Source organism: Chrysemys picta, chromosome 5 (genome assembly GCF_011386835.1).
Source record: "Chrysemys picta bellii isolate R12L10 chromosome 5, ASM1138683v2, whole genome shotgun sequence".
NCBI lineage: Eukaryota > Metazoa > Chordata > Testudines > Emydidae > Chrysemys > Chrysemys picta.
In genome coordinates this window covers 133107186-133123248 of record NC_088795.1, presented here as the reverse complement: position 1 = coordinate 133123248, position 16063 = coordinate 133107186, and positions in this window count along the sequence as shown.

The window sequence follows — 16063 nt, the reverse complement described above, 5'->3', positions numbered from 1 at the left end:
CGGTGTCTTTGTTCATTGTTCTTCACATATATTAGTATAAGATATCAAAAAGTCAAACCCAGAATTCTATCTCTGGCAGACAAACAAGCCTATATACTAACACAGCCCAGCTCAGTCAGGGTGGACTGCTGAGGAGAGAGGATGCATGTTGTAGGCTCCTGCCTGGGAGCTACTGAAGCCCCAGACTGCAGAGGCCAGTTACATTGAGACCCAGGTGGATACCCGGCTACCAGAGGATGCCCGTGAGACATTGGAACCATTGGGAACTTCACAGGCTGAAGAACTAGGAGACCTGTGGACCATGTCACTGGAAGACAGGGTAGAAAGTAGCCATGGGAGACTAGCCATTGACCCGGTTGTAGAACTGAACAATAAGTCAGCATGTTTCAGTTGGATCCCCCCTGACCCAGTGGTGAATGCACTCGCCGCTGACAGGGCCCTGGACTGGGCCATTGGAGTAGAGAGGGCCTGATTCACCCTACCCTGGCCACTCCCCGTCCCCCTCCGGTGGGTAGTGGCCCACCCCCGTCTGTCCATCAGACCACACAACCCTGCTAAGGAAGGCAGCCATATTGACTCTGGCTACTGGGCCATGCAGCCCTGCGAGAAAGGACAGCCATATTGACTCTGGCTACAAGGCCACATAGCCCTGTAAGAGAGGGCCACCATATTGACTCTGGCCACTGGGCCATTCTTCCCAGAGGCTAGATGGACTCAGCTGCAGAACTATTATGCCTTTTCTCCACCCCAAAGGGGGACAGGATGTGCTTGCCCCGCGACAAACATCATGGATTGATTTTCATTTTTATTTATCTTTGACTGCTTGCAAACATGTCCTATCACTGACAATAGTGAAAACATGTAGAATTTGAACAGTTTTGTTACATATGTATGTATCTACAGCAAACCAGAGAGAGTCCTGATTATATTCCCTGTCATCAGCCCATGAAAATTATCAACTTTGTCTATGATTTACACACAGTGTTCTAATCATAAACTATCTTAAAATGAAAACGCACAAGGCAGACTGCCATCAATTGCAGAAAGAACTTGTCATAAATCAACAGCTGGAGCAGTGTCAGTTCCTAAAACCAGATTTTTAGTCTCAAAAACATTTGTATTTTAAAACTCAACTTTCAGGGTGTGTGTGCGTGTGTGTGTGTTGATAAAACATAGTAAACCACAAGATGCATGGATGGATTTTATGTGTTTGAGGCCATATCCATTTATAGAATTTTTTTTTCTTAGAAATAAGATACCGGTAAGAATTTGTTAAAATTGTTTGTTTTTCAAATGGATATTTTGGTCTACTTTGGGAGGAGTATTAAAAACATGCTTTCTTCATGATGGTTTCATGCCGTTCTAATACAGGTAATCATCCTCTAAGTAATTAAAGTGAGTTTTACGCGCCCTGTTCTGTGATAAACTTTCTTCTGGGAGGAAGATCTATGTTGTGGAGGAACTTAAGTTTTTAGAGTATCTCCACAGTACAGCAATGGTAATCCCTTGAGGTCATTTGCTGTTCATGGTTCCAACTTTTACTTGCACAAATTGCAATTTTGGCATTTTTTATAATTTGTCACCTTCTTACAATATTTGGATCTAAATAATTATAGTGGTTAACAGGACATGGTCCTCTCTCAGCCTGACTTAAAAAGAATTTAAGAGACACCAATCTGGCAGTCAACAGACCTGGTTCTACTCCGAGCTTTGTCATTAACTTGTGATTCTGCCCCCTTGGCTTATCCACCTTTGTAAAGGTTCTACATGTACCAATGAAAAATGCTAGGTATTATCAATATGCTGTATTCTCCTATCCACTGATTTCATAGTCTGGAATGTATAGTGCCTATCTGGAGGAGGGATCTCCAGTGTAATGCTTTAAGTAAATAATGGGGTGGGATAGATCAAAACTGTAAGGACTGGAATTACACCCACTTCCTAACTCAAATTGGGTCCAAATCATCTCCCTGTGCTTTAAGGCATGTAAGCAGTTAAAGGCATTTATGTACTGACCTAAAATGACCAAAACATGAAATACCTGGGAAAGGAAGATAAGTAGAAGTATACCTCAAATTTGCAGAAGCCTCTGGGGATGAACCATGTGTCATTAGGATGAGAAGGCATGGCCAACTGAGAACTGCCTTGTGCCATGTCACCGAGGGGAGGCATGCATTTAAGAGAGGATGGCTGGTTCTGTGGGGCTTTGGAAGATCTGGGTTCAGTGGTCTGCTCTGTCACAAATTCCTCATGACCTTGTGCAAGTCACTTAATCTCTTTTTGTCTCAGTTTTCCTAAGAAATAACATTTCCTTTCTCGCTCCTTTTTTTCTTTTCTTTCTCTATTTAGAATGTAAGCTCTTTGTGGCAGGGATTTGTACAGCACCTCACACAAAAGAATAGCATAACCTGATAGGGTGATGGCCTCTAAGCACACATGTAGCACTATTAATACACTTAAGTACTAATAAATGTCATGTTTCACACTACATGCTTGTGTGTGTGTATGAGAGAGCGAGAGAGTGAGAAGCCCTCGTGTTTCTTATGCTTTGAAGTTATCTCATCGTCCAATTAATAATCCTCAGCTCCCTAAAAAGTTATTCTATTCAATGTAAATGGGTATGTGTGTATATATATATATATAAAAGCATTTAGCTGGTAAAATTTGGCTTAATCTTCTGTCCCAAATCAAATCATGTTAATTCAAATCAACTTTGTTGTGTGATCTGATTTTGACGGAAAGCCAAGTTCTTTCCCTCCTTGCGACTTAAGCTAGCGATGTGAAGAAACAGGTTAACTTTTAAGGGGCCAGATGGTCAGCTAAAGTAAATCAGTGCAGCTCCATTGATTTCAATGGAACCTTTCCAATTTATACCAGCTGATGCCCTGGCCAAAAAAAAAAATTTACTCCATCCCTGGATTTCATGAAGTCAAAGTAACCTACCCAAATCTCCTCATCTTACTATTTTGTAGCTTCCTCTTGTAGTTTTGTGTTTTGGTTCAGAAGTCTTTGCTGTCTTGAGTAATTTCAAGAATAGTAATACAAATTCTCTCATGGTTTTTCTCCATATGTATATTCCCACACTTAGTTATGCTGTTTGTTTTTGTGCTGCTTCACAGTATTTATTTCACAATCTTTATGCTCAAGAAAATCAATCCAAACCTATTTTTTTTTAAAGTCAATAAATAGTTTGTGGAAATTATAGTAAATGAAAAATATTCTTGCAGATAGATATTGACTTGACAAGATTTTTCAGTGACATCCATCTTTTCTTTCTCTCCTGCTTCTGAACTAGTCGGTAGCCAGTTTGGTCTAGATTTCCATTTCCAGTGGAATGCGTTTTAGTAGCAACAATCCCTAGTGATCCTTGATTGCTTTAACATACTAATGTGCAGGTTTCAAAAGGGTGCTAGCTGGGAGGTTTTTAAGAGCATGCTAGACAATCACCTATCAGGGATGGTGTAGATCAGTGGTGGGCAACCTGCGAGAAAGTTTGTTTACATTGACTGTCCACGGGCATGGCCGCCCGCAACTCCCAGTGGCCGCGGTTCACCGTTCCAGGGCAATGGGAGCTGCTGGAAGCGGCGCGGGCTGCAGGGACATGCTGGCTGCCGCTTCCCGCAGATAACATTGGTTGGGAATGGCGAACCGCAGCCACTGGGAGCTGTGAGCAGTTGTGCCTGCAAACGGTCAATGTAAACAAACTGTCATGCGGCATACCAGCAGATTACCCTGGCGGGCCGCAGGTTGCCCACCACTGGTCTAGATAATACTTAGTCCTGCCTTGAGTGCAGGAAACTGGACTAGAAGACCTTTTGAGGGCCCTTCCAGTCCTACAATTCTATGCCTTGGCAGAGCTCAGTTCAATTCCCTGCTTTGCAGAGGCTTCCAGTGTGATTTTGAACAAGCCATTTAGTCAGTTTGTGATCTGTAAAACGGGGATAACAACACTGCCCTACCTCGTGCGGCTGTTGTGAGGATACATTAAAGACTGAGGTGTTCAGATACTGAGGTAACGAGGGTCATATGGGCATCAAAGATGATTGAAAAGGAAGTAGGGGAATGTGATAACTGAATTTTTGAAGGTTGCAAACACCAGTAACTGCTTAGTGTATCGGGAGCTATATAACTAGGAAAAATGGAATGGAATTGAGGGAGAGAAATGTACGTTAGATATCAGGATCCGCTTCCAAATGACTCTACCTACTTAACTGTGGAACAGTCTCCTAAAGGAAAAGGAGCTTGAGAACGTGAGATGTGAAAACAAGGCTAAACAAGCAGAGGAATCTGCAGACAAGAATACACAGTATTATGCAGAATGATGCTGTGTTCACTGGGGGATGAACTGGATGCCCTATAAGTCTTGTTCATCTTTAGTTTCTATAGTTCTGTCTTTTTGTGATCATTTGCATGGGACAGACACTTGGCATTCACGTTATCAGTCTGGATGTGACATTGCAGAGCTCATGTGTTATGCTAATGAAGGCTCGAAGTACAATAGCTGGTTTTGAAGCAGTGGTTTTTACTGGCTATGCCATTGTGTTTTCAAAGGAGTCTGTTCTACACCCCCTTTCTAGTGGCCGAGGCCCTGATCCTCAAGGGATAGGCACCTACATACTTTTGAGGAACAGAGCCTGGGGCTTTAGATTCAGCAAAGTATTTAAGCACATGCCTAACTGTAAGCATGTGGGTAGTGCCCTGGAGTACCCTATTGAATCAGGGCCACAGATTGCTGGGGGGGACGACATGATTTGGACGTGATTGTAAACACTGTTCTCTTAACGAAGTTCAGGATAAAACCTTAATAAACTTTAACAGGGACAACAACATCGGCCTTTTTAGTGTTGCCAAATTAATCCTTTGAAATCACCAAAATATCTTGATTTGAAGTGCGTCTGAGTACACACAATAGGAGGCTTCCCACAAGTCACAAATTTCTCAAGTCACAAATTATTCATCTGAATGGGTCTGAGCTCGGTCTCAGTGATCTTATGACAATATCAATTATGAAAATAACAAGATGTCAAGAAGAAAGGAAACAATGCCAGTGCAAGTTTATGGAGACAAACACTCCATTGTCTTGCAAGCCTGTGGAGGCAACGTTATCTGATGTCAAAGCAGAAGGAAATAGTGACAGTGGAAGAGTACAGGGGCCAGTCGCTGCTGTCCTTCAACCCCTTTCTCTGTCCTCAGAAATACTTAGCTGCCTTTTAAACACATGCACAATTTGCAACTGTTTATTTTAAGAGCCCTTTGACAGCCTGATCCACAGTGGTTGAAGTGGTCTGAAGTGCTTAAAGTAGGTGAGTCTATCATAACCCCAGCCAAAGTAAGTTTTCATGCACATGGCACAGACAATTCACAATTTCATGTATACAGATATTACATAAACACATTTCAGTTTAGGTCACTAAATATTTATGTTTGTTGTTGTTGTTTTTAAATGAGGCAACAGGCCTCATGCAAATTATTAAAAGGAAAGACAGCACATGAGTTTGAGAGACAGGGGACGAGGAGCAGGATGTAGTAAGATTCAGTGGGGCTGTGGGAAGTTTCTGAGGATGGGGACTGGTGGGGGTTTGCAGTTATATTGAGTGGAGTTGAGGGGGTCTCTGGGCATGGGGGTGCAGTAATATTTCATAGATTCATAGATTCTAGGACTGGAAGGGACCTCGAGAGGTCATCAAGTCCAGTCCCCTGCCCTCATGGCAGGACCAAATACTGTCTAGACCATCCCTGATAGACATTTATCTAACTACTCTTAAATATCTCCAGAGATGGAGATTCCACAACCTGCCTAGGCAATTTATTCCAGTGTTTAACCACCCTGACAGTTAGGAACTTTTTCCTAATGTCCAACGTAAACCTCCCTTGCTGCAGTTTAAACCCATTGCTTCTTGCTCTATCCTTAGTGGCTAAGGTGAACAAGTTTTCTCCCTCCTCCTTATGACACCCTTTTAGATACCTGAAAACTGCTATCACGTCCCCTCTCAGTCTTCTCTTTTCCAAACTAAACAAACCCAATTCTTTCAGCCTTCCTTCATAGGTCATGTTCTCAAGACCTTTAATCATTCTTGTTGCTCTTCTCTGGGCCCTCTCCAATTTCTCTACATCTTTCTTGAAATGCGGTGCCCAGAACTCCAATACTCACAATACTCCAGTTGAGGCCTAACCAGCGCAGAGTAGAGGTGGGGTTTGGGATGTCTCTAGGAATTAGGGTTTCTGGGATTTGGGGGGTCTCTCTGGGGATAGAGGGTGCAGTGAGATTTAGTGAGCAAGAGGGTTCTCTCTTAGTTCCTGGGGCTTGACCCAAGGTTGATGCCTCTGCCCTCCGATCCCTGCTGCTCCACATCCCGTCCCCCTACTGTCCCAGCTCTGAGTCCCTACAATTTGCTAGGATTAGGGTTACCATTCGTCCGGATTTACCCGGACATGTCCTCCTTTTGTGTGCTAAAAATAGCGTCCGGGGGGAATTTGTAAAGCACTCACAATGTCCGGGATTTCCCCCCAGGCAGAGCGAGCGGCTGGGAGGGCTGCAGGAAAGTCCCGGGCTGGACTCCGGAGCAGCTTCCTCCTCCCACCCCCCCCCTCCCTGCATTCTGAGCCGGCCGGCAGCTCCTCCTCCTGCAGCCCGCTCCGGCAACCCTGTGCAGGGCCAGGGACCGGGTTTTGTGTTGTGCAGGGGAGCTCAGCCATGTGTCCGGCTGGCACAGAGCCCAACACCCTGTTCTGAGCAGCAGGGTAAGGGGGGGCAGGGGACAGCAGTGGGGAGAGGGATCGGAGCAGTCAGGGGACAGGGAGCAGAGGGGTTTAGATGGGCTGGGAGTTCTGGGGGGGAGCTGTCAGGGGGCAGGAGTGGGGAGAGGGATCGGAGCAGTCAGGGGACAGGGAGCAGAGGGGTTTAGATGGATCGGGAGTTCTGGGGGGGGCTGTCAGGGGGCAGGAGTGGGGAGATGGATCGGAGCAGTCAGGGGACAGGGAGCAGAGGGGTTTAGATGGGTTGGGAGTTCTGGGGGGGGGCTGTCGGGGGCAGGAGTGCGGAGAGGGATCGGAGCAGTCAGGGGACAGGGAGCAGAGGGGTTTAGATGGGTTGGGAGTTCTGGGGGGGGCTGTCAGGGGGTGGGGAGTGGTTGGATGGGGCGTGGGAGTCCCAGGGGTCTGTCTGGGGGTGGGGGTGTGGATAAGGGTTGGGGCAGTCAGGGGACAAGAGGCAAGGAGGCTTAGATACGGAGTGGAGTCCCGGGGGGCAGTTAGGGGCAGGGGTCCCAGGAGGGGGCAGTCAGGGGACAAGGAACGGGGGGAGGGTTGGGGGTTCTGGGGGGGCGGGAAGTGGGAGGGGCAGGGGCGGGGCTAGGGCGGGGCTCCTCCCGTCCTCTTTTTTGCTTGTTGAAATATGGTAACCCTAGGTTACCATTCGTCCGGATTCCCCCAGACATGTCCGGATTTTTGAACTAAAAATAGCGTCCGGGGGGAATTTGTTAATGTCCGGACTTCCCTCCCTCCCCCCACAAGCAGAGCACTCGCGGCTAACAGGGCAGCCGGATGGTGCTACTTACATGGGGCTCCGACAGCGAGAGAGAGTCCCTCCTCCACTTCCCCCTCCTCCCCCTGCAGCATAGCTCACTCCCTCCCTCCCTCCCTGCATTGGCCTCCGGCAGGCTGGAGCTCCTCCCCCGCTGCTGGCCAGCGTGCGGGGAGAACGGCTCAGACTCAGCAAGCTCCCAGAGAGACCTTAGGCGAACCGAAGGCCAACGACAAGGGAGCCAGGGGGCAGGGAAGGGGCAGGGAGTTCGGGGGGGGCTTTCTGGGAGGTGTGGGTAAGGTTTTGGGCAGTCAGGGTACAGGTAGGGGGTAGGGTCCTGGGGGGCAGTTTTGGGGGGGGTCTTAGGAGGGGGCAGTTAGGGGACAATGCACAGGGAGGCTCTCTTAATGGCTCTCCATGCGTCTCTGGACCCTCTCAGCTGTCGGGCTTGGACGGAAACATTGCCTGAGGGTAGTGAGAGAATGGGTTATCGGTGAGGTGGGGGTGGGCGTGAGCCCGGTCAATAGGGGCAACCCCTACCAAGATCTGAGCCTTTTCTCACACGCCCGTTAGAGCTCGACATTATGCTGTTTGGGACCCCTCTTTGAGGAAAGCCTCTGGATTGCAAGTCCAACCGCTACCTCCTCGTGGTGAGAGTCGGTAACTGGCTTGGATAGCCAGGCGGATTGCGGAGGACGAACCCACATCCCACGTTTAGTGGGGTGTGGGACGGGGTTGGGCAGCCCCATATGGTGCCACATGGATGCCCCCCTGGTAAGGGTAGCCTCCCCCAGGTACGGGTTGACTCCCCCTGGTAAGGGTTAGATTCCCCCTGGTAAGGGTAGTCTCCCCCAGGCACGGGTTAGTTTCCCCCTGGAAAGGGTTAGTTTCCCCCAGGTACGGGTTAGTTTCCCCCTGGAAAGGGTTAGTTTCCCCCTGAGAAGGGTAAATCTTTTAGCTATGGAAAAAAGTAATTTATATTTTTATACCGGATTGGCGCTGGACCGGGTTAATAACGCCCCCGCTGTTGGCTTTGATGCCCCGGCTGACAGTGTTAAATATATTAGGGGTGTGATCAGGGTCGCTGGACCAATGGATAAAATGGTGTGGACTATAATGAAGTCTCATGAGAATGAGAGTGAGAATCAAGTCCTCCCAGTGGAGCATGGAGAGGAGGTAGAGGAGAATGTTTGTGATGATCATGGTGAGAAGATTTTATCTATCTTACCGATGGTTTTTACAAGGGACACTTTTAATGATTTAACTATGGACAGTTTTAATCCAGATTTTAAGTATTTAAGTACATTTGATGATCCATATGTTAGGGAATCAAGTACTGATTTTAATAGGGATCGTAATAAGGATCTTAACAGTATTGGTAGTAATATAAATATATTAGAAAGTAGTTCGTGGAAGGATGGGGTTTTTTATTTAGAGTATCCCGTTGATAGTTTTAATTGTCCAATATGTCCCCAGATATTACCAACATTTGGTAAATGGGCCAAACACATTAATGTGGTTCATAAAAGTAAAGCCATACGAGTTGTATGTAGTAAATGTGGAAAATCTTCTCAATATCATAATATAGCTTGCCACTACCCCAAGTGCATACCCAAGAAGGCGGATACCCCAATGAAGAGCCATACGTGCTCGGTCTGTGGGCTTGGTTTTCATACTAGATCTGGATTGAGCCAACACTGTAGACATAGACACCCTGCTGTGAGGAATGAGCAAAGAAAAGAAGATATGGCTGCTAAAAGTAAGATCAAAGAGGGATCGACTAGATCTCGTATATGGACTAAAGATGAGGTTGCGCAGCTTATACAGTTGGAAAGGAAATATATTGGGAAAAGAAATATAAATAAATGTATTGAGAGCGAGATGAGGACCAAAACGAATAAACAAATATCAGATAAAAGACGAGAATTAGCAAAGAAGAAGTTAGTGGTAACAGGAGATAGGGAGGAAGTGACTGAGGTAGAGGACATTAGAGTAAATATATTAGAAATTCCGCCCCCAAGAGAGAGGATTTTCCCACTAAAAGGACATCCAGAAGTGGATTTAGTGGAGAAAATATGTAAACGGGGAAAACAAAGTAGGGAGGGAAGAGAAATAATAAATAGTTTAGGGGAAATTGAAGGATTATTAAAGGAGGATTTAACAAAAGCTCTCGGATGGGCAATGTTGGAAAAATTATGTTATTCATTAGTAGAGGGACAGGACCCTAGAAATGAAAGTCAAATAGAGTTGAGGAATAAAGGAAAAGGGAAGATTAGAAAGGAGGGGAGAAGGAAGCAATTTAATGCAATTAGGAGATATGCTACAAAGAAAGCTAAGTATAAATTCTATCAACAATTATTTGATAAGGATAGAAGAAGATTGACTCGCATTATAATGGGAGAGCCAGATAAGGCTAAGTGTGCTATCCCTATGAAAGAAATTGAGGAATACTATGTAAATATTTTGGGAACAATTGGACATGGTAATATGATAGGGTGGCCATCATCCACAGAGAATGCGGATAATGATATATTAATGAGTCCGATCTCTGTGGATGAGATTAGAATAGCTTTAACAGAAATAAGAAAAGATAGTGCTCCTGGCCCAGATAAAGTAAAAGTGAGCAATTTGTGGGATATTTTTAATTTAGACTCCTTAATACTTACAAAAATTTTTAATATATGGTTTCTAAATAGACAGGTACCAGATGAATTTAAGAAAAATAGAACGATTTTAATACCAAAGACACAAGATGAGGAGGAAATGAAGAAGTTAACATCTTGGAGACCATTGACAATTGGGTCAGTTTGGATTAGAATCTATACCAAAATATTAGCAAAAAGACTGGTGGAAACAGTTAAGATATGTAGTAGACAAAAAGGGTTTATATCCGCCCCTGGGTGTGAGGAAAATATTGCTATATTAGATAATTTGATTAAAGGGGCTAAACGAAATGGGAATGAAATTGCAATAGTGTTCGTAGATCTGGCTAAAGCATTTGATTCTGTGGGACACGGACATATAATAGCCGGGTTGAGAAGATTTGGTATAGATGAACATTTTATAGATATTATTAGGGACCTTTATGATAATTGCATAACTAGGGTATGGGTGGGTGATGAAGCTACTGAGTCTATTTTAATTAGGAGGGGGGTCAAGCAGGGTGACCCGTTGTCCCCAATTTTGTTTAATATTGCTATGGATCCCCTTTTAACTAGATTAGAAGTAGAAGGAAGTGGTTTTTATGTTAAGGGTAATAGTGTCACGTCATTGGCTTTTGCCGATGATGTGGCAATTTTAAGTAGCTCATATAAAGGAATGATCAAAAATTTGGGTATCTTAGAGGAGTTTTGTAAAAATACTAATCTCTCTGTTAATGTGAAGAAAACGAAAGGCTTTCATATTTTAACTAAACATAAAACCTATGTAGTTAATCCTAAGGATAATTGGCAGATAGGGTCAGAGAAGATTGAATATGTTCAACCAGGGGATTTTGAAAAATATTTAGGGGCTAGAATAGATCCCTGGATAGGTGTAGGGGGACCGGTACTTAAAGAAAAATTGAAAGATTGGAGTGAGAATTTAATTAAGGCCCCATTAAAACCGGCCCAAAAAATATTAATTTTACAGACATACATCTTACCGAAGCTATTTTATAATCTTCTTTTAATAGAACCCCCTTTTAATCTTTTAGACGATCTTGATGTGTTAGTTAGAAAAATAGTTAAAGAGATTTTACATTTACCTCAGTGTACCACAGATGGGATATTTTATTCTAGAGGTAGGGATGGTGGTTTAGCTCTCACTAAGTTTAGTGTGCAAATCCCAAATATGTTAATTCGTAAATGGAGGAGACATATTGTCTCGAGAGATGATTGGATGGACCTATCTTATCTATATGCAGGAGAAAATCTTGTGGATAAAATATTGTCATTTAGTGCAGTAACATCTCATCCCAAGAAATGGAGGGAAGAGGAATTTTTAAGATGGTCGGAACTGAGATGTCAGGGAATAGGGATAAAATATTTTAAAAATGATTTAATTAGTAATTCGATTTTTAGAAACTCTAGTAAAGTTAAATCGTCAGCGTATATCGCAGCATTGCAGCTTAGGGCAAATATTTATCCTACTAGGGAGACATTAGCAAGAGGAAGAGGAGGTGTGAATGCTCTTTGTAGATGGTGCGGTAAAGTGCGGGAGACTGTTCCCCATATCTCAGGACAATGTTATAAGACTAAGAATGCTAGGATAAAAAGGCATAATAGAGTAGTGTCTGCAGTTGTGGATAAGGTTGGTAAATTAGGGTGGAAGGTAATGATAGAGCCCCATTTGAGAAATAGTAAGGGTGAGTTAAGAAAGCCGGATATTATATTTATAAAAGGAGATACAGCAGTGGTGGTTGATGTTACAGTGCGATGGGAGGATAATGCCGGAAGTTTGGAACAAGCCCACAGTGAGAAGGTGGCTTATTATCTTGAGTTAGAGGAAGAAATTAAAAACTTAACGGGAGGTAAAAATATCCACTACTTTGGTTTTGTGCTTGGGGCGCGTGGCAAGTGGAGTGAAGGTAATAATGATTTGTTACAATTATTGGGAATGGACAGAAGTAAAAATTTTAAGGAGAGTATATGTAGACTTGTTTTATATTCCACTATTGGTATGATGGCTATATTCAGTGACAGGTAAAGATCCCGGAGTTTCCATTCCGTGTATCTTGCCAAAACTAAATTTTAGCTATTTTGGTTTCCATGCTCTAAATTTTCAAATTTTTAATATTGTTTTGAACATTAACATATTTAGTGTTATTTAATATCAGCCCTTCAATAGAATGGTTTTAACTATATAATAAATACTTATTAATGGATGAAATTCCAATTTAAATCATTAGTTTATTTATTTATTTTAACTACTGGATGTGGATGCGGACTGGCCGCGTATAGTAACCAGGAAAGGGCAGGTAGTCACGCCTGTACATAAATAGGGGGTGGGGTTCTGGAGGGCAGTTAGGAGCAGGGGTCCCAGGAGGGGGCAGTCAGGGGACAAGGAGCGGGGGGTGGGTGTTTGGGAGTTTTGGGGGGGCTGTCAGGGGGCAGGGGTGGGGAGAGGGATCGGAGCAGTCAGGGGACAGGGAGCAGAGGGGTTTAGATGGGTCGAGAGTTCTGGGGGGGGGCTGTCAGGGGGTGGGGAGTGGTTGGATGGGGTGTGGGAGTCCCAGGGCTCTGTCTGGGGGTGTGGATAAGGGTTGGGGCAATCAGGGCACAGGTAGGGGGTAGGGTCCTAGGTGGCCAGTTAGGACTGGGGAGAGGGTCTCAGGAGGGGGCAGTCAGGGGACAAGGAGCAGGGAGGCTTAGATAGGGGGTGAAGTCTTGGGGGGGCAGTTAGGGGCAGGGGTCCCAGGAGGGGGCAGTCAGGGGACAAAGAGCGGGGGGGGGAGGGTTGGGGGTTCTGAGGGGGGCGGGAAGTGGGTGGGGCAGGGGCGGGGCTAGGGCAGGACAGGTGCAGGGCTAGGGCGGGGCTCCTCCCGTCCTCTTTTTTGCTTGCTGAAATATGGTAACCCTAGCTAGGATGGGCAACTGGCAGGGGAGGGTCTGTGCTCTCTGCAGCTTCCACCAGCCCCTCCCTGACTTCTTGGCTGCACTGCCTCTTCCCCCCACCCCACACACCCAGAGCAGCCAATCCCCAGGCTCTGTTATGCTCCCCCATGGACACAGGCCCCTGTGTGCATGATGGACAGGCAGACAGATGAATAAATGGGCAGTGCCTGCCCATGGAAGAGTGGAGCAGAGCCCAGGGAGATGTAAGAGGGAGCAGCAGGATCCCAGGGCGCTGAGTGAAGCAGCATCTCTGGTGGAAGCTCTGTGCCCCTCAATCAGCCCTCCCACTCCAGTTTCAAAATAGTTTGCAGGGGAGTGAGGGTCATGTCTTGTAGGTGAGCTACACTGACAGACATTGATACCTGTTTTGGGACGCTGATTGTCTGGGTAAGGGACAGAATTGGGGGCCTTTGCATCCCATGGAGCCTCTGATATCAGTAATGATGGTAACAGGAATGGGTCTTGTGCTGAGGGAGGCGATTAACTGTCAGGAGGACATATGGGGTGTTCTCAGGATGCCTTATTTGAGGTTGCCATCTGGAGGAGTGATCTGCTGGTAAAGAAGGATAGAGGAAGAGAGGGTTGCAGAGCAATGGGGATGGCTGGATATTGGATGAGAATAGAGCAGGGATATGGATTTAAGAGTGAGGGGCGCATGCTTTGATTATGAGGGAACATGTGGAGGTCAGGTAAGGGTCAATCTGTCTTGGAAAGGGATTTTAGTGGAGTTTTGTGTGAGTTTTATGCATATTGGGGAATACATTTTGTAACAAAAGGGATATTTTTACACCTAAGTGACGGGGTGGCCAGCTCCCAAATCCTCTCTGCCCATCTTATTTCCCCATCCATTCCTGTTGCACCATGTCCACATTACAGCATGAGCACTTCAGTACTGGGACTGTCATTGTACATATTGGGGAAAGGCTTAGAGCTTTTTAGGCTCAACCACAAAGTGGCATGCCCCGCAAGTCTATGCACTTACCTCTCTTTGGGCAAGGTGGCCGTCTTCTAGGCAGTAGCCCTCAGAAGTGTTTTAGCAGGAGTCATGTATCTATTGGGGTTTTGTGGGCTTTCCATTAAGATAAATCTGGTCCCAGATTAAACATATGTGGTGCCTCTATTTGATCCAAGCTTAAACATATAGATTAATAGATTATAAAACCAAAAGGGACCATTGTGATCATCTAGTCTGACCTATTGTGTAACATAGGCCCTGGAACTGCACAAAAATAATTCCTAGAGAAGATCTTTTAGACAAACATCCAATCTTGCTTTTAAAAATTGTCAGCGATGGAGAATCTACCTCAATCCTTGGTAGATTGTTGCAATGACTAATTAGTCTCACCATTAAAAATGTATTCCATATTTCCAGTTTGAATTTGTCTAGCTTTAACTTTTAGCCATTGGATCAGGTTATAGATTTCTCTGCTAGATTGAAGAACCCATTATTAAATATTTGTTCCCCTTATAGGTACCTACAGACTGAAATCAAGTCACCCCTTAATCTTTTCTTTATTAAACTAAATAGATTGAGCTCCCTGAATCTATCACTATAAAACATGTCTTCTAATCTTTTAACCATTCTCGTGGCTCTTCTCTGAACCCTCTCCAATTTGTCAACATCTTTCTTGAATTGTGGATACCAGAACTGGACACAGTATTCCAGCAGTGCGTGCACCGGTACCAAATACAGAGGTAATATAACCTCTCCATTACTACTTTAGATACCCTGGTCTATGCATCCCAGGATTGTATTAGTTATTTTGGTCACAGCATCACACAGGAAGCTCACATTCAGCTGATTTATCAACCATGATCACCAAATCTTTTTCAGAGTCACTGTTTCCCCCATACAATAAGTGTGGCTTATATTCTTTGTTCCCAGATGTATATATTTTCATTTAGTCATAATAAAACATGTATTGTTTGCTTGTGCCCAGTTTACTAAGCAATCTATAATGCTCTTAATCAGTGACCTGTCCTCTTAATTACCAGTTCCCCAATTTTTGTGTCGTCTTCAGACTTTATCAGTGATGATTTTATATTTTCTTCCAGGTCATTGGTAAAGATATTAAATAGAATAGGTCCAAGAATCAACCCCTGTGAGATTCTACTGAAAACAGACCCAGCTGATGACTATTCCCCATTTACAGTTACATTTTGAGACTTGTCGATTAGTCAGTTTTTAATCCATTCAATATGTGCCATGTTAATTTTATATCATTCTAGTTTTTTAATCCAACTGTTGTGCATTACCAAGTAAAACAGCTTACTATTTAGAAGTCTAAATATATTACGTCAACAATATTGCCTTTAACAACCAAACTTGTAATCTCAGGGGGGGAAAAATCAAGTTAGTTTGGCCGATCTGTTTTCCATACACCGGGTTGATTTGCATTAATTACATTACCCTCTTTTAATTCTTTATTAATCGAGACTTGTATCAGCGCCTCCATTTTCTTGCCTAGGATCAATGTTAGGCTGACAGGCCGATAATTACTTAGGTCATCCATTTAACCGTTTTAAAAATTGGCACTACATTAGCTTTTTTCCGGTCTTATAGAACTACCTCATTGCTCCAAGATTTATTGCAAATCAACATTAACACTCCAGCAACTCCTCAGCCAGATTTTAACTTGCATCCAGGAGTTTTATCTGTACCTGCTGATTAAGGAATCTCTACCTTTGGTAGTTTCTGTTTAACATACTCCAGAGATATTAGTGGAATGGAAAGAATGTTTATCATCACCATATGATGAAAATATATTATCTATTTCCCCCCAAATGCGGTACAGAAATATTTATTGAAGATCTCTGCCTTTTCTGCATTATTATTAACAATTTTAGCATTTTCATCAAGTAATGAATCAGTACTAGTATCCGGATTATTTTTTCCAGATATAGCTAAAAATAAACTTATTGTCATTAACGCTGATGACCATAGATA